The sequence below is a fragment of the Rhinoderma darwinii genome, unplaced genomic scaffold (genome assembly GCF_050947455.1).
Source record: "Rhinoderma darwinii isolate aRhiDar2 unplaced genomic scaffold, aRhiDar2.hap1 Scaffold_73, whole genome shotgun sequence".
NCBI lineage: Eukaryota > Metazoa > Chordata > Amphibia > Anura > Rhinodermatidae > Rhinoderma > Rhinoderma darwinii.
This window is the reverse complement of record NW_027464291.1, coordinates 1,072,482-1,092,072: the sequence shown is the minus strand read 5'-3', so window position 1 is coordinate 1,092,072 and position 19,591 is coordinate 1,072,482. Positions and strand designations below refer to the sequence as shown.

Here is a 19,591-nt window from a genome sequence, read left to right as displayed (position 1 = left end):
GCCACAGCGGGAGGGGGTTAAAGAGGCTCTGTCACCACATTATAAGTGCCCTATCTCATACATTAGGAGATCGGCGCTGTAATGTAGGTGACAGTAATGCTTTCTATTTTAAAAAAAACGATCTATTTTCACCACTTTATTAGCGATTTTAGATTTATGCTAATGAGTGTCTTAATGCCCAAGTGGGCGTGTTTTTACTTCAGACCAAGTGGGCGTTGTACAGAGGAGTGTATGACGCTGACCAATCAGCGTCATGCACTCCTCTCCATTCATTTAGGCAGTGCATAGGGATCCTTTTAGATCGCTATGTGCTGTCTTATACTAACACATTAACAATACCGAAGACAGTTTTGACAGTGAATAGACATTCCACGGGATGTCTATTCACAATCCCTGCACTTCGTTAATGTGTCTATGGTAGTTACAGTAGAGCACAGCGTAATCTCGCGAGATTACTCTGTAGATGAAAGATTACAACGAGATGTTGCCCTAGAAAAGGGCCAAAACAAAGAGAGCCCTAAAGAGGCCAAATAAATGGTACCCAAATGAGGACCATAGAAATGGTTCCTGAGTAAGAACTATATAAATAGTGGCCGAGGACCACTGAAATGGTGCCTGCGTGTGGCCAAAAACAGATGATGCCCTAGAAAAGGGCCAAAACAAAGAGAGCCCTAGAGAGGCCAAATAAATGGTACCTAGATGGAGACCATAGAAATGGTTCCCGAGTAAGGACTATATAAATAGTGCCCGAGGACCACTGAAATGGTGCCTGCGTGTGGCCAAAAACAGATGCCCTAGAAAAGGGTCAAAACAAATAGAGCCCTAAAGAGGCCAAAATAAATGGTACCCAAATGAGGACCATAGAAATGGTGCCCGAGAAAGGACCATATAAATAGTGCCCGAGGACCACTGAAATGGTGCCTGCGTGTGGCCAAAAACAGATGATGCCCTAGAAAAGGGCCAAAACAAAGAGAGCCCTAAAGAGGCCAAATAAATGGTACCTAGATGAAGACCATAGAAATGGTTCCTGAGTAAGGACTATATAAATAGTGCCCGAGGACCACTGAAATGGTGCCTGCGTGTGGCCAAAAACAGATGCCCTAGAAAAGGGTCAAAACAAATAGAGCCCTAAAGAGGCCAAAATAAATGGTACCCAAATGAGGACCATAGAAATGGTGCCCGAGAAAGGACCATATAAATAGTGCCCGAGGACCACTGAAATGGTGCCTGCGTGTGGCCAAAAAAAGATGCCCTAGAAAAGGGTCAAAACAAATAGAGCCCTAAAGAGGCCAAAATAAATGGTACCCAAATGAGGACCATAGAAATGGTGCCCGAGAAAGGACCATATAAATAGTGCCCGAGGACCACTGAAATGGTGCCTGCGTGTGGCCAAAAACAGATGATGCCCTAGAAAAGGGCCAAAACAAAGAGAGCCCTAAAGAGGCCAAATAAATGGTACCTAGATGAAGACCATAGAAATGGTTCCTGAGAAAGGACTATATAAATAGTGCCCGAGGACCACTGAAATGGTGCCTGCGTGTGGCCAAAAACAGATGCCCTAGAAAAGGGTCAAAACAAATAGAGCCCTAAAGAGGCCAAAATAAATGGTACCCAAATGAGGACCATAGAAATGGTGCCCGAGAAAGGACCATATAAATAGTGCCCGAGGACCACTGAAATGGTGCCTGCGTGTGGCCAAAAACAGATGATGCCCTAGAAAAGGGCCAAAACAAAGAGAGCCCTAAAGAGGCAAAATAAATGGTACCTAGATGAAGACCATAGAAATGGTTCCCGAGTAAGGACTATATAAATAGTGCCCGAGGACCACTGAAATGGTGCCTGCGTGGGGCCAAAAACAGATGCCCTAGAAGGGTCAGAGCACATAGAGCCCTAAAGAGGCTAAAATAAATGGTAATGGATGAGTATAATATAGTGAGTGTGGGTAGGTTTGTGTAAAATGGAAGTGTGTTATTTAGTGAGTGCAAAGAAGTATATAATAGATGAGTGTAAATTAGTGAGTTTGGGTAGGTAGGTATATAATCGATGAGTGTAATATAGTGAGTGCAGATAGGTAGGTATATATTGGATGAGTGTAATATAGTGAGTGCAGATAGGTAGGTATATAATGGATGAGTGTAATATAGTGAGTGCAGGTAGGAAGGTAGGTATGTAATGGATGTGTGCAATATAGTAAGTGTGGGTTAGTAGGTGTATGTCACGTAGTGATGGAGGTATGTGGTGGTGGCCAGGAGCCAGAGGACGTCATGTAGAGGTAAGTATATGGCAGCCGCAGAGAGCCTTATGCCCCCTCTTTTTAGCCTTGTGGGGAAAGTGAAGACAACATTTCCAGAGGAGAGATGAAGCATGATCATTTTCCTCAGGTTCCCAAGATTTCTCCTCAGACCAAAGATTTTCTAATTGACCAGGTACCGGAGCTTCCCTCTGGACCTCTTGGTGCCCAGAATCCCGTTGACTTCATACTCTCTATCAGGAGTGGAGGAAGCAGGAGAACGAGGAAACTTCTTGGAGAAGTGATTCCGGAACAGAGACTTGGGAAGAGGCACATGAAAACATTTGGGAGTTTTCAAAGACTGTGGGAGTCGGAGCTTGTAGAAAACCAAGGATCCAATTTAAAACAGTGGGTCCTCAAACAAATGTACTTGGTGGATAACTAGACCTTGTCTCCTGGGTGGAATTGTGGAGGAACTCTATACTTCTTGTATGCATTTCCCTTCAATCGGCCTACTCCTTTACTTATAGACTCCTTGGCCTCCTGCCCTTTGTGCAAGAATTGAGTGAAACTGGCTGCTGGAACTTTGGACAGTGTTGGAACTGGCAGAGGGATTCTTGGATGCTGTCCATAAATCAAGAAAAAAGGTGTGAATTCCCAGGTGTAGTTATTATAAGCAAACTCTGCCCAGGGAAGGAGACTAGTCCAGTCATCTTGAAGTGCGGACACAAAATTGCTGAAAAAGTTTTCCAAAACCTGTTTGAACCATTCCAATTCTCCATTAGATTAATGGTGGTAGGCGGAAAGAAAATCCAACTTAACTTCAAACAACTTGCAGAGTGGCCTTTAGAACTTTGAAGTAAATTTCACTCCTCTATCGAACACGATATGCTTAGGGAGTCATCGCAGACGAAAAATGTGTTTACTGAAGAGATTAGACAGACTTTTAGCAGAAGAAAGTCCGGTCAGAGGAATAAAGTGTGCCATCTTCAAAAAACAGTCAACTACGAACCAGATTACAGTACAACCAGAGCAACTTGGTAAGCCAAGTCCAACCTGCTTGATGAGGGTTTAGTCCATATGCCGTTTGCAGATACAATACATTTTTGTGATCGGTGTAGACAGTGATGGCATAATGAGCACCTTCTAGCAAACGTCTCCATTCTTCGAGAGCTAATTTTATGGCCAAGAGTTCCTGATCTCCAATGCCATCATTTTTCTGGGTAGGGGACAAGGCATTGGAGAAGAATCCACAGGAAAGCGTTTTTGCTTTATAATTTTTTTGAAAAAGAACAGCACGCACTCCTTACAGATGAGACCTGCTTCTCCAAGATGGAGGTTTTACTGTAGTCCGGTCCATGGAGAACTAAGGCAGAGGAGAAGGCCTGTTTAAGGCTGAGGAAAGCAGAAACAGCTTTAGAAGTCCGAATTTTGGCAATGAAACCCATTTTGGTGATAGCAGAGATGGGTGCCACCAGGTAAGAAAATTTAGGAATTAATTGTCGATCATAATTAGTAACTTCAGGAAGTCGTTGTATGGCTTTGAGTCCATGGGGACTAGACAATTTAAGTACTGCTGGATCTATTTGAATTCCTTGATCAGAGATATATCCTACAAAAGACAGTCTGGATCACTCAAAAAGCAATTTTTTAAGCTTGGCATATAGATGATTCTCTGTAAGTCGGTGCAGAACAAGACTCTATTGCTTGCGATGAGTATAGTGGTCTGGGGAGAAAACAAAAATGGCATCCAAATATAACAAAACACAGCCGTATAATAGATCTTGCAAAATGTCGTTAACATGTTCTTGAAAGACAGCCGGGGGATTTCTGAGACCAAAAGGCACAATTAGATATTCATGGTTTCCATCTCTAGTGTTAAACATGATTTTTCCCTCATTCCCTTCACAGATGTGAATCAAATTGTAAGTACCACGTAAGTCTAGCTTGGTGAAAATCTTAGCACCTTGCAGTCAGTCAAAGAGCTTGGAAATGAACGTGTTTTTTTTTTTATCGTGATTTCATTAAGACCTCGGTAGTTAATACAGGGCCTGTTCATCCTTGATGCGTTCTGCCAGACCTTTCCAAAACATAGCGACAAGAGAATCAATGTTCCACTGTAACTCTGTGGATAATGTGCAAAACTGGATGGCATATTGTCCTACTGGAGTAGTGACGAAGAAGCAGATGATGACTTTTTTAAAAGTCGTGAAAAATTATTGGATAACAAAGATGATGGGTTTTTCCTTTTCCATAGAGGTGAAGCCCAGGCCTGCGCCTCACCAGACAGTAGAGACAAGATGTTGGCTACCTTAGCGTGGTCGGAAGCTAATTGCTGCGCTACTAGCTCAAAACGGATTGTGCATTGATTTAATCCTCTACAAGGCTTGGAGTCGCCTTTGTAACGTGGAGGAGTTGGAAGATGCAATCCAGGACTGAAGGCAGCAAATTGAGGAGGTGGCGATTGCGCCCCAGCAGCAGATAAAACACTTAAATGTGAAGAAACATTTTGTAATAACTGATACAATTGATACTAGCGGACACGTTGCCTGAAATGGTGTCGAAAGTTCTCTAGGATCTGGTTGACCCTCTCCACTTGGCCATTGAACTGTGGATGGTATTCAGAAGAAAGATCTGACTTGACTTCCAGCAGGCCACACAGAGCTCTCCAAAATCTTTAGGTGAACTGTACACCGTGGCCTGAAACAATATGATGGGAAAGAACATGCAGGCGAAATATATGCTGTATAAAGAGACCGGCAAGATGAGGAGCAGAAGGCAAACAAGACAAAAGACCAAAATGTGCAATTTTGAATAAGCGATCTACCACCGGCCAGATGGTATTGCATTTGGATGAAAGGAGTAGATCCCTCACAATGTCCATCGCAATATGTTGCCACAGAGAATCAGGGACTGGAAGAGGTAGAAGAAGACCAGGTGGTCTGGACTTGGAGGTCTTGTTCTGGGAGCAGAAGGAACAGGAAGCCACATAGTCCTGAACATCCTGGACCATGGCTGGCTACCAAAATTGATGAGAAATGAGCTCTCTGGTTTTACGCACTCCTGCGTGACCGGCCAGTTTAGGGTTATGTCCCCAGGAAAGCACTGTCCTTCTTCTGGCTGAGGGAACAAAGGTTTTACGATGATGGATATCCTTCAGTAGGACCGGAGCCACCAGAATGATGCGAGAAGGATCGATATAATATGTTTCACTTGATCAGAGTCATCAAATCACCGAGACAGATTCGGATATTACATCGCTGAAAGGTTTGGCCTCAGCTTACTTGTCCTTAAACACCCACAGCTCATTTCTCAAATTGAAATACATGTCTCAGTGGGAGACGGATATGGGTCGGGAGTTCTCGGAGGAGGACTGGAGGGCTGCTTTACATCACTCACATAGGATATCCAAATGTGTCAATCATATAGAAGCCGTTAGGAAAATTCAGTTTCGTTGGTACCTCACACCTGTTACAACATATGCAAGCCAGGGCTTCTCCTTTGTGTTGGAGGGAATGTGGAGCAAGGGGCACATTATTTCATCTATGGTGGACATGTAAATCAGTCTACCCATTCTGGAAGCGTATCTTCCGCTACATATCAGAATTAATGGGAGCAGAACTTTTACCTTCCCCTGCATTGGCTTTAACTGATATGCAGATGGATGAGATCCCTTTAGAATATAGGTGGCCAATAAGCCATATTCTTATCGCTTCCAGATTCCATATAGCCAAGAGATGGAAAACAGCTGAGGCTCTGAATCTCTCGGAGGTGCTAAACTGGGTTTATCTTCACTTCTATTACGTATTGCACTTTGCTACATCTAAAGGTTATAGGCAGAAGTGTTTGTCTCAATGGGCCCCTTGGACGGAGTTACCCCATGTTCAACTTCTGCTCCGCAAGAACTCTGTCACTCTGTGAATGTATCTGTGCTAACTTATACATGGTTTTCGTATCCTGCATCATCCTGTTCCTTTTTGACATCTCATATGTATAATTGCTTGTATTTATCACCACCACTCTTTGTATGTCTGTTTTTATGTTTGTTTGTCTGTTAATATGTCAGTATGTCAACGTCCGAGGCACGTTTCTGATATCTAAAGGTGCAAGCTTTTTCTGTGTTCTGTATACAACACTGTGAGACTGTATCATTTGGATGTTGTATACTTTTGTATTGTACTTTGGAAAAATAAAAACCAAGTTAATTTCAATTCACCGAGACAGAGCGTCAGCCTTAGTATTCCTTTCGGCAGGACGGAAATGTAACAGAATTTCAAATCAGGCAAAGAAGAGCGCCCACCTGGCCTGGCGCGGATTCAACCGCTGAGCGGTCTGTAGATAGACCAAATATTCGTGGTCTGAAAATAATTACAGGATGCATGACCCCTTCTAGCAGATGTTTCCACTCTTCCAATGCCAATTCAATGGCCAGAAGCTCCTGATCTCTAAGAGTAATTCTTCTCGGCAGGAGAAAATAACTAGGAGAAGAAGCCGCAGGTGACAGTCTTGCCGGTAAGACCTTTTTGCGTCAGGTCTGCACCTGCATCGATAGTAGAGGCATCCACCTCAAAGAAGAATTGCTTGGAGATGTCCGGATGCTGCAATATAGGGGCGGCAGAGACAGACTGAGTTGAAGAAATGCCAATTTGGTCTCTTGGGTCTCATTTTTGGCATTCACTCCTTTCTTTGTAAGAGCTGAAATAGGCGCCAGTAATGAAGAGTAGTGGGGAATATACTGCCGGTAGAAATGTGCAAATCCCAGAAAGCGTTGAATTGCACGGAGACCCTGAGAACAAAGCCAGTTCAACACAGCAGATGTTTTGTTGGTGTCCATCTTCAATCCCTGGTCAGAGACTATATAATCTAGAAAGGGAAGGGAGGATTTCTGGAAGACCCACTTCTCCAACTTTGCACAGAGCTTATTCTCCAGCAACCGTTGAAAGACCTGTCGAACACGTTTCCAATGTGTAGTCAAAGCGGGTGAGAAAATCTTGATGTCGTCTAGATACATCACCACATTGACATATAACGGATCCCGGTGGATGTCGTTAACTTGCTTATCATTGCTTTGCATCAAAAGAGCCTTACAGGCAAAGACATTGCTGCTTGTAAGATTGCCCCAAAATGAACCATTTATCGGATCATCCAGTACTTCAAGGAGAGAGGTTAATTTGCTATGAAGAAGGCTTCAGGGTGTCCATGAAATTCCAGCAAGTACCAGGACCTTCTCCTAAAGAGGATTCAGCTATGGGATCGGTTCAACAGCAGTGCAGCGCTTCCTCAGACATCTGTCAGTGCATCTGCACGCACAGTGAGGTGAAGGCTTTTGGAGGCTGGACTGGTGTCAAGAAGAGCTGCAAAGAAGCCACTTCTCTCCAAGAAAAACATCAAGGACAGACTGACATCCTGTTTTAAGTATATTGATTGGACTGCAGAGGACTGGGGTAAAGTTATTGTAACGCTGGCGGCAGGTCCCTCTCCTGCCAGTGGTCTCCGTCGCTGGATCCTGTACCTTGCTTGACAGCCTCCTCCACCACGAGGTCGCTAACGTCCACTGATGTCTCCTGCTCACGGCAGCCGGATCCCAAGTGCGCGCTGGCCCAGGCCGTTTCTTAAAGGGCCAGCATGTAAGTATATAATGGATGAGTGTAATATAGTGAGTTCAGGTAGGTATATAATGGATGAGTGTAATATAGTGAGTGCAGGTATGTATATAATGGATGAGTGTAATATAAAGAGTGCAGGTAGGTATATAATGGATGAGTGTAATATAGTGAGTGCAGGTAGGTATATAATGGATGAGTGTAATATAATGAGTGCAGGTAGGTATATAATATATGAGTGTAATATAATGAGTGCAGGTAGGTATATAATGGATGAGTGTAATGTAGTGAGTGCAGGTAGGTATATAATGGATGAGTGTAATATAGTGAGTGCAGGTAGGTATATAATGGATGAGTGTAATATAATGAGTGCAGGTAGGTATATAATATATGAGTGTAATATAATGAGTGCAGGTAGGTATATAATGGATGAGTGTAATATAGTGAGTGCAGGTAGGTATATAATGGATGAGTGTAATATAATGAGTGCAGGTAGGTATATAATGTATGAGTGTAATATAATGAGTGCAGGTAGGTATATAATGTATGAGTGTAATATAATGAGTGCAGGTAGGTATATAATGTATGAGTGTAATGTAGTGAGTGCAGGTAGGTATATAATGGATGAGTGTAATATAATGAGTGCAGGTAGGTATATAATGGATGAGTGTAATATAATGAGTGCAGGTAGGTAGGTATGTCAGTAATACACTGCAGAATTAAGGCGGGATTCACACGACAGGGTTTCCCGGCCGGGTGCCGGCCGTTCATAAATCGGCCGGCACCCGGCTGCATTAGGAATAATAGACCCCTAATGGGGCTATTCACACGACCGATTTTTTGACGGGCCAGGAAAACCGGCCGTCAAAAAATGGGACATGCCCTATATTCGGCCGGGTACCCGGCCGCCCGGGTCCCATAGAAGTCTATGGGGCCGGGTAATACACGGCCATCACCGGAATGTGTCCCGAGTGATGGCCGGGTCAACCGTCACTCGCGCACTCTCTCCTCCTCACAGTGCAGAGTGCATGTGAGGAGGAGGAGTTGATGCCATTCGGACGAATGGCTACGCTGGTGATACTGTGTGGCAGGGTCGGGGTGTACAGCAGGTGGAAGGGAGCGCTGCGCTGGCTCCCTTCCCCTGCTTGTTACGGTTCCCGACCGCTGGCTGTGTTTTTACGGCCAGCGGTCAGGGTCCTTAAAACCCGAGCCATAGACTTTTTACGGCTCGGGTTTTAACTTGCTGCCCGCGCGATCGGGCAGCTGAATGTCGGGTCTCCGGCTGTCCGTGACTGCCGGGGACCCTGAGGAGAGGATAGAAGCAGCTTTCACTGCTTCTGTCTTCTACGATGTCTTTTTACACAACGCTCAATGAACGCTGTGTATAGAAATAGAGACAGCAGCGGTGCTGTCTCTATTCCTCCCGGTGATCATGTGACTGGTCACATGATCGCCGGGTGCTGTTAGTGACAGACTGCTGCTGGGTCTTACTAGACCTAGCACAATCCTATTAGTGACAATCGTCACTGTGAGAGGGCTGATTTCCCCTGTAACTGGGGCTGCTGTGCAGCTCCAGTTACAGGGAAAAACATGGTGTAAAAGAAAGAAAAAAAATATTAAAAGTTCCAAAAAGGTCTTTTTTGACCTTTGAGGGACAGAACATAATAATAAAAAAATAAGTAAAGTGCAAAAAATTAATCAGATTAAAAAACGGTCAGGGAAAAAACCGGATGCAAATCGGGTCCAAATCGGCCGGTAAAAACAGCAACACGGCCCGGAACGGAATCGGAACGGATGCAAACCGGCCGGGAAAATCGGCCAAAAACGGCCGATCTTCCCGGCCGACACTCGGACCCTGTCGTGTGAATGAGGCCTAAGGCGGGATTCACACGACCGGGTCGCGCCCGAGCCCGAGTGCCGGCCGGTAAAATCGGCCTTTCTGCCCGGCCGGTTTGCATAAAGTTTTGCATCCGGGCCGGGCAGATCTGGACAGTGACATCAGCGGCAACTCCTGAAGGGGAATCCCCATGTGTTCGGGGATTCCGCTTCAAGAGTTTCCCCTGATGTCACTGCCCAGATATGGACAGAGACATAAAGCGCTCTGTCCAGGAGCGGAATCCCCGAAAACACGGGGATTCCGCTCCTTCAAGGAGCTAAAGTGCGGCTAGCACATAGCAGAGCGGGGAGATACCTCCCTGCTCTGCGATAGTGGCGTCGCTGCAGTAGTAGCAGCCGCAGCAGCTGCTAGCGGCGCCATCGAAGGTGTCGCCGGGCCAGGGTGCTTTTAAAACAAGCAGGGGAAGGGAGCCAGCGCAGCGCTCCCTTCCACCTGCTGTACACCCCGGCCCTGCAACACAGTGTACAGCGATGCCATTCGTCAGAATGGCATCAACTCCTCCTCACATGCACTCTGCGCTGTGAGGAGGAGGAGATAGAGCGCAAGCGCCGGAAAACCCGGCCATCACTCGGGACACATCCCGGTGATGGCCGGGTATTACCCGGCCCCATAGACTTCTATGGGAGCCGGGCGGCCGGGTACCCGGCCGAAGATAGAGCATGTCCTATTTTTTGACGGCCGGTTTCCCCGTCCGTCAAAAAGTCGGTCGTGTGAATAGCCCCATTAGGGGTCTATTATTCCTAATGCAGCCGGGTGCCGGCCGATTTATGAACGGCCGGCACCCGGCCGGGAAACCCTGTCGTGGGAATGAGGCCTAACGCAGCATGTGATTACGATTTTTATAAATATTATTCTCTTGTATTAAATAGATTTCTACTACATATAAACATAAAGGTTTTCTATATTTTCTTTGCTATCTTTTCTCTACCCCACATGGCCACTCTATGGTGATGCAGGTGGTGGCGCTATTTCACTGTTTACCTCCGGCAGCAGAAGGGCGAGGTGCAGCCCTGCCACACAACAACAATCCTGGTTCCGCAGTAGAATGTTCAGTTTTTTTGGTGTAAACTTTTTGCATAGATTTTCATTGTAGGATCTGTACAAAGTGGAGCTGCCAGGAGATCGGAGACTTGATGAGATGGACGCATGCAGCTCCCGTCAGGAACATACTGGTTAGGTGAGTAGTCCCACCTCATAATATCCATGAAAAATGGAACTAAATAGGTATTGGACAAATATCAAACTATCACTGCCAGGCAAAAAACTTTAAAACAGAATTTTTAATAAATATTAACTGTAAAAAAAATAATCAAATACCAATTTAATTTTACTACAAAACACATAGCACCTCGATCAGTGGTACAAGCATCTTTGGGGTACTCCAGCGGGTAGAGTTCATAGAACAGGGTATAATACTAGTAATACCAGTTCAGTATCAGGGCATAATAAATGAGTAGTCCCACCTCCCCTTTCTCATCCATATTAGGCTCTGTTCACATCTGCGTTGGGGTCCCGTTCTGACGTTCCGTCGGAGGTTTCCGTTAGAACGGGACCCTGAGCAGACACCGACGAAAACCAGGGGTTTCCGTTTCCATCACCATTGATTTCAATGGTGACGGAGCCGGTGCCCGTGGTTTCCGTTTGTCTCTTTTGTGCTCCGGACCCTTCGTTTTGCCGGAAACAATAGCTTAGTCGACTACTGAAATCAATGGTGATGGAAACGGAAACCCCTGGTTTCCGTCGGTGTCAGTTTGTGTCTGCTCAGGGTCCTGTTCTGACGGAAACCTCTGACGGGAACGTCAGAACGGGACCCCAATGCAGATGTGAACAGAGCCTTAGGGCATGACCAGACGTGGCGGAATTGCTCTGCAATTCCGCTGCGGATAGTCCGCAGCGGAAATCCGCAGCGTACACGTTTCTCCATTGCTTTCCACAGCTTTTTAGTTGGGTTCGTTTGCACGTTGCGGACAATTCTGCGGAGCATAGGCTGTGGTGCGGAATTTGGTGTCCGCAGCATACACTGGCTGTTGCGGACGTGTAGCGGACTTGTTGCGGACTCATTGCGGAATTTCTCCATTGACTTCAATGGAGAGTGAAAATTCCGCAATGAAGTCCGCAGATGTTATGTGTGCTGCGGAGCGTACTGGTTTTACTAACATGATAGTTCTTCATTCTGGCTAAACCTATTTATCTCTAGATCTACAGCCAGACTGAGGAAGTCAATGGGGCTCCCGTAATTACGGGTGATTACGTGTGTGCACCCGTAATTACAGGAGCGTTAATAGGCGATGTCAGTAAATAGTCACTGTCGAGGGTGCTGAAAGAGTTAAACGATTGGCAGTAACTGTTTCAGCACCCTGGACAGTGACATCCGATCACAATATACATCAGCCTGTAAAAAAAATAGAAGTTCCTACTTACCCATAACTCCCTGCTTCTTCCTCCAGTCCGGCCTCCCGGGATTACGTTTCAGTCCAAGTGACGGCTGCAGCCAATCACAGGCCAATCACAGGCTGCAGCGGTCACATGAACTGCCGCGTCATACAGGGAGGTCGGGCTGGATGTCGAAAGAGGGACGCGTCACCAAGACAACGGCCGGGTAAGTATGAATTTATTTTTCTTTTACTAGGGAAAGGGCTGTCCCTTCTCTCTATCCTGCACTGATAGAGAGAAGGGAAGCCCTTTCCCCCTCAATACGCAACGGCCAGTCCGCATCAATTTAATGCCCATTTTAGGCAAAGCCGCGACAGAATCTGCAACGCAGATTCTGTGCGGCATTGATGCGGACAGTGTATGCAGAACTCCGCCACGTCTGGTCATGCCCTTAGACTGTCACACAGAAACCTCTGCATGTTCTTTATATCCACAATTTCTAGTTATAATCCCTCCTCATCGGGCTGCAGCGGCCAAACCGCAGGAGAAGTGGGGGGTGTGAACATAATCTTAGGCAGCCTTGGCTGGAATTACAGCTGTGATTGGATACAGTAGGTCACATGTGGACACGAAGTCCCTGTTTACACACCAAGTTTTTTGCAGGTGGAAAAATCTGCCTCAAAATTCCTTCTGCCGCTTTTTTTACGCATTTTTCGACCACGGCCATTGAGCACCGCAGGCAAAAATGCTGCGAAAACCATTTTCTTTGCCTCCCATTGATGGCAATGGGAGGTCAGAGACGGAAACGCTTGAAGAAAGGGCTTGACGCTGCTTTTTCCTGTGAGTGTTTTTTTCTCGTGGGAAAAACGCCTCTGCATCCCATTGAAATCAATAAGATTAGTTTTCGGACGTTTTTTGGTGCGGTTTTCGATGCGTTTTCCACTTAAAAAAACGCTCCAAAAAAACTCTGTGTGAACTAGGCCTAATATTTCTCCATATATTACATGTGGCTTTTGCAGCATATTTGGCTGTGCATCCTTTGCATTACAATCTACTGCAGATTGTTACTGCTGCAAGTTTATGCAGTTTTCTAGAACCCTATTCACATTCATACTTTATGTGTCAATTTGACCATGGAAATCTGCAATAAATATGTAACATGTGAACATAGACTTAGGGCATGACCACACATGGCGGAATTCCTCCGCAACTGTCCGCATCAATGCCGCACCTAATCCGGGTTGCGGATTACGGCTGCGGATCTGCACAAAATGTGCAGAAAATTGCGGACTGGCCGCTGCGGACTGCAGGAAAAGTGCTTCCCTTCTCCCTATCAGTGCAGGATAGAGAGAAGGGACAGCACTTTCCCTAGTGAAAGTCAAAGAAATTCATACTTACCGGCCGTTGTCTTGGTGACGCGTCCCTCCTTCGGCATCCAGCCCGACCTCCCTGGATGACGCTCCAGTCCATGTGACCGCTGCAGCCTGTGCTTGGCCTGTGATTGGCTGCAGCCGTCACTTACACTGAAACGTCATCCTGGGAGGCCGGACTGGAGACAGACGCAGGGAGTTCTCGGTAAGTATGAACTTATATGTTTTTTTACAGATACATGTATATTGAGATCGGTAGTCACTGTCCCGGGTGCAGAAACAGTTACTGCCGATCGCGTAACTCTTTCAGCACCCTGGACAGTGACTATTTACAGACGTCTCCTAGCAACGCTCCCGTCATTACGGGAGCCCCATTGACTTCCTCAGTCTGGCTGTAGACCTAGAAATACATAGGTCCAGCCAGAATGAAGAAATGTCATGGTAGTAAAAACAATACGCTCCGCAGCACACATAAGATCTGCGGACTTCATTGCGGAATTTTGACTCTCCATTGAAGTCAATGGAGAAATTCCGCCATGAGTCCGCAACCAGTCCGCCACTGCTCCGCAACAGACAGAGCATGCTGCGGACACCAAATTCCGCTCCGCAGCCTATGCTCCGCAGCGGAATTGTACGCATCGTGTAAACGAACACTGCTAAATTAAAGTGAAAGTCAATGGAGAAACGGCTCCGCTGCGGATTAACGCTGCGGAGTGTCCGCAGCGGAATTTAAGTGAAATTCCGCCATGTGTGAACCCGCCCTTAGGGGCTACACGTGATGTTTCAGGCTACATTTACACACTGCAACCAGGTTACATCACACTTGTCTTCTCTCCCAGATTGTCCTGGAGACTTCCAAACTAGGGAAGATCTTACATGATGTAGCTGCATAAAGGAAGGCACTCTGCTGGGACTATTTGTGAGGGGGAACTCTGCTTGTAGTGGTTATTGGGGGCAGTCTGCTGGCACTAATTATTGGAGGCACTTTGCTGGCAATATGGTTTATTGAGGGGGTCTCTGCTGGTAGTGTTGTTTATGAGGGGGCAGTATACTGGCACTGTTTAAGGGACAATACTCTGCTGGCACTGTATGGGGGCACTCTGCTTAGTCTAATGATGGGGTCGCTCGCTGATAACTGAGGCTTCTTAGCTGTCCTTATCGGTGGGGTTTACATAGGAAAGAAATTCTCAAACCACATCTCAAATCTCCCTGTAATTGATTCTAAAAACAGACAAGTATGGCTCAGAAAAACGGCTGCAAACAAATAACCATTGATGTGAATGGAAATGAACAAAATGTTTTTTGCTTTCTGCGATTATTATTTACATGTTTTATAAGACATGTTGCATCTCGTGTTATACACAGCAGGAGGCAACAGCACACGTCTTATCACAGGAAGAGGAAATACATCAGAAAGGGAAACGGGAAGAGGAAGAGCAGCCATGTCATACAGGAAATACAGGGAAGTGACATCATCACAGGAGGTAACGTATATCCTGTGTGCGGGGACCCCAGAAATATGATGAGACTGACGTATCAGGGCTGATACATAGTAATATTATGTTAATGTTATGTTATTATATATCATTACGTGTGTGTTTAGGCTGTGCTTATATATGTTAGTAGGTCGGACCAGAAGGATCGCGTGTTCTGTATACAAGCTCCAGATAAGAAGAACATGGATCAGCACAACAACACCAGCGCTCCTGGGACTGCGCTCCAACCACACAGCATTTCATCCGGAGGATCGACTGTTCCGTAGTCCAAAACGTCGCTTCTCGGGTTCTATTCCTACAATGGGGGAAAAAGTCAATTACATATTTTCAGTAATTATTGTTACAATATTTTCATTAAGGAAATCTCTTGTATGGAATATTTTTTTGTATCACCTTAACTTCTGGTTACACCTGAAATGCCCTATAAGGGTATTGAGATATCATAGAGGGGGGTATCACGATGGAGACCCTCTCTATAACCCAAATGGAAGCTCTGCGCCACCTCTGTTCAGAGGCTGTGTGTGGTATTGCAGCTTTTCTGTATTGAAATGTATAGGGCTAAGCTGTCCACACACCGCAAATCACCTGTGGACAGGTGTGGCTCTGTTTTTGGAAGACGTCAGCTCTATTTTTCTAATTATGTACAACCCCTTTAATTACATAATCTCTTTAGAGGGTTTTCTCCATCTCAGACGTTTATGTGATATCCACCTATGCTCATGCACGCAGCTCTCTCCGTTCTGTACTATGGGAGTTACACAAATAGTTCAACAGCGCTCAGCTGTTTCCGAAACTTCCATAGAACAGAATAGAGAGAGGGACGTGCGAGGCCTTTCCCAAGTCATTCTCCACCTGGAATCAGCAGCCATTAGACGGGACAGGGATGTGGGAACAAAGCAGGACAGGGTCAGGGAGAGACCTCCGTTTTCCACATAGGTGTGAGTCCCAGAGAAATGGTAAGATGGGAGTACCCCTTTAAATAAAACTTCTTGGTGATGATCCATTTTCTTAAGGTGTTTAATTAAACTATGGACAGTGGGGTCGAAGAACCCGCACCCAAAATATCTATACTGGAGTGACATGCCTGTTACTAACGCTGTATACAAGCTCCCCACGTATAACAGACAGGGCCCTCACTGAGACTTTGTAGGGGCTCCTAGAGACAAATATATATTGATGTACAGACATTTTCGCCTCCGTTATTGTGCAGCAAGACCTCCCCACATATAACAGGCAGGACCCTCACTGACCCCCTGGACAGACACATAGGCCTGAATATATTTATATCTTTATATTTTCCATTATTCACCTGCAGGAAATGTTATTTTTAGAAATGGGGAGAAATACTTGGAATTGTGTTTTTTTAGTTTCTGATGTTATTTTTGTTACTTCTCAGGTATAAGGAGAAAAGTAACCGGCACATACAAGATGAGACGTGGATGAAGATGCTGCGGAGGACTGTACCCCACCGGGAAAGAGCGGGCTGTCACTGGTATTACCATGGGGCAGATTTACTAAGGCCTCATGCACACGACCGTAGTGAGGTGCATTGACCGTGACTTGCGGCTCGTACGTCCGCGGAGTGTCACCCGCGGCCGCCCGCAAATCGCGGGCCCTGCATATGACCACGTGCATTGTTTTCTATGAGCCTGTACCGCAAAACACGACCGTAATAAGACATGTCCGTTGTTTTTGCGGTCCCGGTTCCTGGGCAATGCACGGACCATGGAAACCACGGTCGTGTGCATGGGCCCATTGAAATGAATGGGGCCGCAATTCACCTGCAGATTTGTGGGTGAATTGCGGCTGCAAAAATACGTTCGTGTGCATGGGGCCTAAAACTATCTGAGTTTTACACAGTGTAAACTGATACAAGGAAGTCAGAAATTGCGCCAAATTTATCACAGTGGTGCACGATGTATGATAGATTTTGCTAGACATGTTAGACACTTTTCTCTTCCTTATACCACCTCTTGGTTGGCTTAGTTTAAGACACGCCCCTTTATTCTAGGCCACACCCCTTGTCAAGCACGCCGCAAAATGTGTCTAAAACAATTAATAAATATGGCGCACAACATGTACGCCATAATTCTGGCTCAATTTGAATAGTAAATCTGCCCTACTATAAATGTAATATAAATTTGGGGTTAGTATTCAGGGCATATTCCCTATTTAAAGAATTGATAAGAGTCGGGAATCCTTCAGCTTAGTCCATTCTCTCTACTATCAGTCAGTACAGGGAGTAGTAGTACATATAAAACATTACATTGTCACCATGTCAGCTTTATTCTGCCTGCACTGACAGCACAAAGTCTTCATGGTGACTGCAGGACTGGAAGTCAAGGACCACCTCTATGATGTCCGCGGGACCTAATAGGGATATGGCGCTTTTTCCATTTATTTGTTGTTGTACTGTAATGAGAATATTATTTACATGCAGTATTTATTGCTAGGGGAATTTTTTTTCTGAAAATTCTAGAAAGAGCAAGTGGCGTAGGATTGGATAAGTCTGGTGACATCAAGACACAAATGTGACCTCAAGAATTCGTCAATGAGCTGATAATCCCGGTGCCAATTCTGGCTGCAAGTAATATATAAAGGGGCACACCTACCTCAAGTACTGGCACAGTATAAGGTCATCAGGGTGACTGCAGGACTGGAATTAACGCTCTTTTATAAAAAGGGTGTTTTGCAATGTTCAGCACATGGCAGCTTTGTGTATATAGTAGTATATAGACCCTACTGCACTGATTCTTCATACTATACCCTAATAGAGCATAGTTGACAATATTTGGAATTTCTTTCTAGGGACACTTTAGTTTCAGATGGATTGAGACAGGACTTGACAGGGCGTACCTTTGACAGAACGTCGTTCATTGGGCATGGCTTGTCATGGGGCAGGGTTAGTGAGAATACACTTTGTGTACCAGATATTCCCTGTATTCTATCCTCACTATAAAAACCTTGCAGTAAGGACAGTATAGAGGGAGGGTATCGCCTGCAGAAGTGATCTAAGTAAGTATGGCACGTGACCACTGTGGCCAGTGATTGACTAGTGCGATCATGTGCCGATACAGGACATCACTGGTCCAGCCTATGTAAACAGGCCGGCAGGGGATTGTGAACCGCCGGCACTGGAGCCGCAGAGAATTAGAAGGTGGGTATTTGCTAAATGGTGCAATTTTCAGTTTGAATTACAATTTTTATAAAGCCTGGAAAACCCCTTTAATAACAAACCCTAAAATGTATTCAGACCCCGGACAAATCCCCTTTATGTACTTTCCGCTCCTTCAGCAGCTCTGGGTCCCATTCGGCTCCGGACCCCACCTCTGCTGGCTAAGCCAGGAGCTGTTAGTGATATTGGCCTTTACATATTGGAGTAATCCAAAAGATAAAAGCTAATTTTTTTCATTAAATGTTGCGATGTAGTTTGGATGGGCACTGCGCCTTTGATTGCATGACACATTTTTCTTGGAGTTCCCCTTCAAAAATAGATAAGCGGCGGGTAACACAAATACTTCACACGGGGACAGTAAAGTAAAGCCCATTTTATTTTGACTGTGTTTCTGGACTGGACTGGTCCGGGACTAAACTTGACTGATCCCTTCGTCAGTTTAGCACCAGATAAAGGGACCAGTCGTGCCAGAAACGCGTATTTAAATAAAATTCTACCATTGCTTGGCGCCCTATCTGTCCCCGTTTTTAAACATTTCTGTTAACCGCATCTTAAAGTTGAGCAGATTTACTTGTGAATTTATTTAACTTAGTTGAACATAGAACGCTACCTACCTGGCAGACAAAGGGTCTTGGTGTGGGTCACGGGGAATATCTTCAAGAGAGCAACTCTTCACTAGGACATTTTATTTATTCTTGTTTCAGAACTGAAGGGAATGTACCGTACAACATCAGCAGGAGGAAGCCCTGGTGTCGAGAATGTCAGCCATGGAAAGGGATGTGCCAGATCAAGGTCTGAAAGCTAAAGAGGCAGCAGATATGAACCACTAATGTCCATCTAAGAATGCCGGAACGTCATCCGTCCACACCTCCTCCTTCCCATCCCCCACTGTCCAGAAGGGGTTTTTAAGATCCATCCAATTAAAAGACAACTGTCGAGAAGTCTTTGAAAATGAAGCCTTGTCCATGATTCGCAGGGCTGAGGTGAAGTACAATGGTTTTGGGTGTTTAATGGCAAGTCTCTTCAGATGCCCGGCAATGGACTGCCTCCCCTCGTCCTGTTTGGTAGGGTCTCTGCACTCCCTTTCCTGTAGAACAGCTGCCCCTACAGATTCCCAAGGCCTTCTATATTTTTTTTCCTGTCTGGCTGATAGCAACACATGTCAATAAAAACATATCTCAATGTATTTATTGTATTTCTAATAAAAATGGATAGACAAATACATAAAAATAATTTGTTTTAATTCCAAAGAACTATCATGAAATCTATATTATACATGTGTAATCAATTGTGGACATGGTCACTGATTCATTGAAGAATGAGTAGGCTGGGTAACCCGTGGAGTAACATCTAAACAAGAAAGACATCTTCCTGCTACAAAAACAGGTCATAATCAGGACGAACGTACACCACCATACAACAAAGTCCAGCAAAGAGATCCCCCAGC

General features: G+C 45.4%; 1 long non-coding RNA gene across 2 annotated transcripts; it reads left to right on the top strand.

The window, feature by feature from the left end:
- Window positions 1-10,524: 10,524 nt before the first annotated feature.
- Window positions 10,525-19,356, top strand: LOC142729643 (uncharacterized). Of its 2 annotated transcripts, none has more exons than XR_012878407.1 (4): window positions 10,525-10,907; window positions 14,842-15,299; window positions 16,366-16,461; window positions 18,849-19,356. It is a non-coding gene; the product is annotated as an uncharacterized LOC142729643 (long non-coding RNA). The 2 variants fall into 2 exon arrangements; XR_012878406.1 differs by having other exon boundaries at window positions 14,839-15,299.
- Window positions 19,357-19,591: the final 235 nt, after the last annotated feature.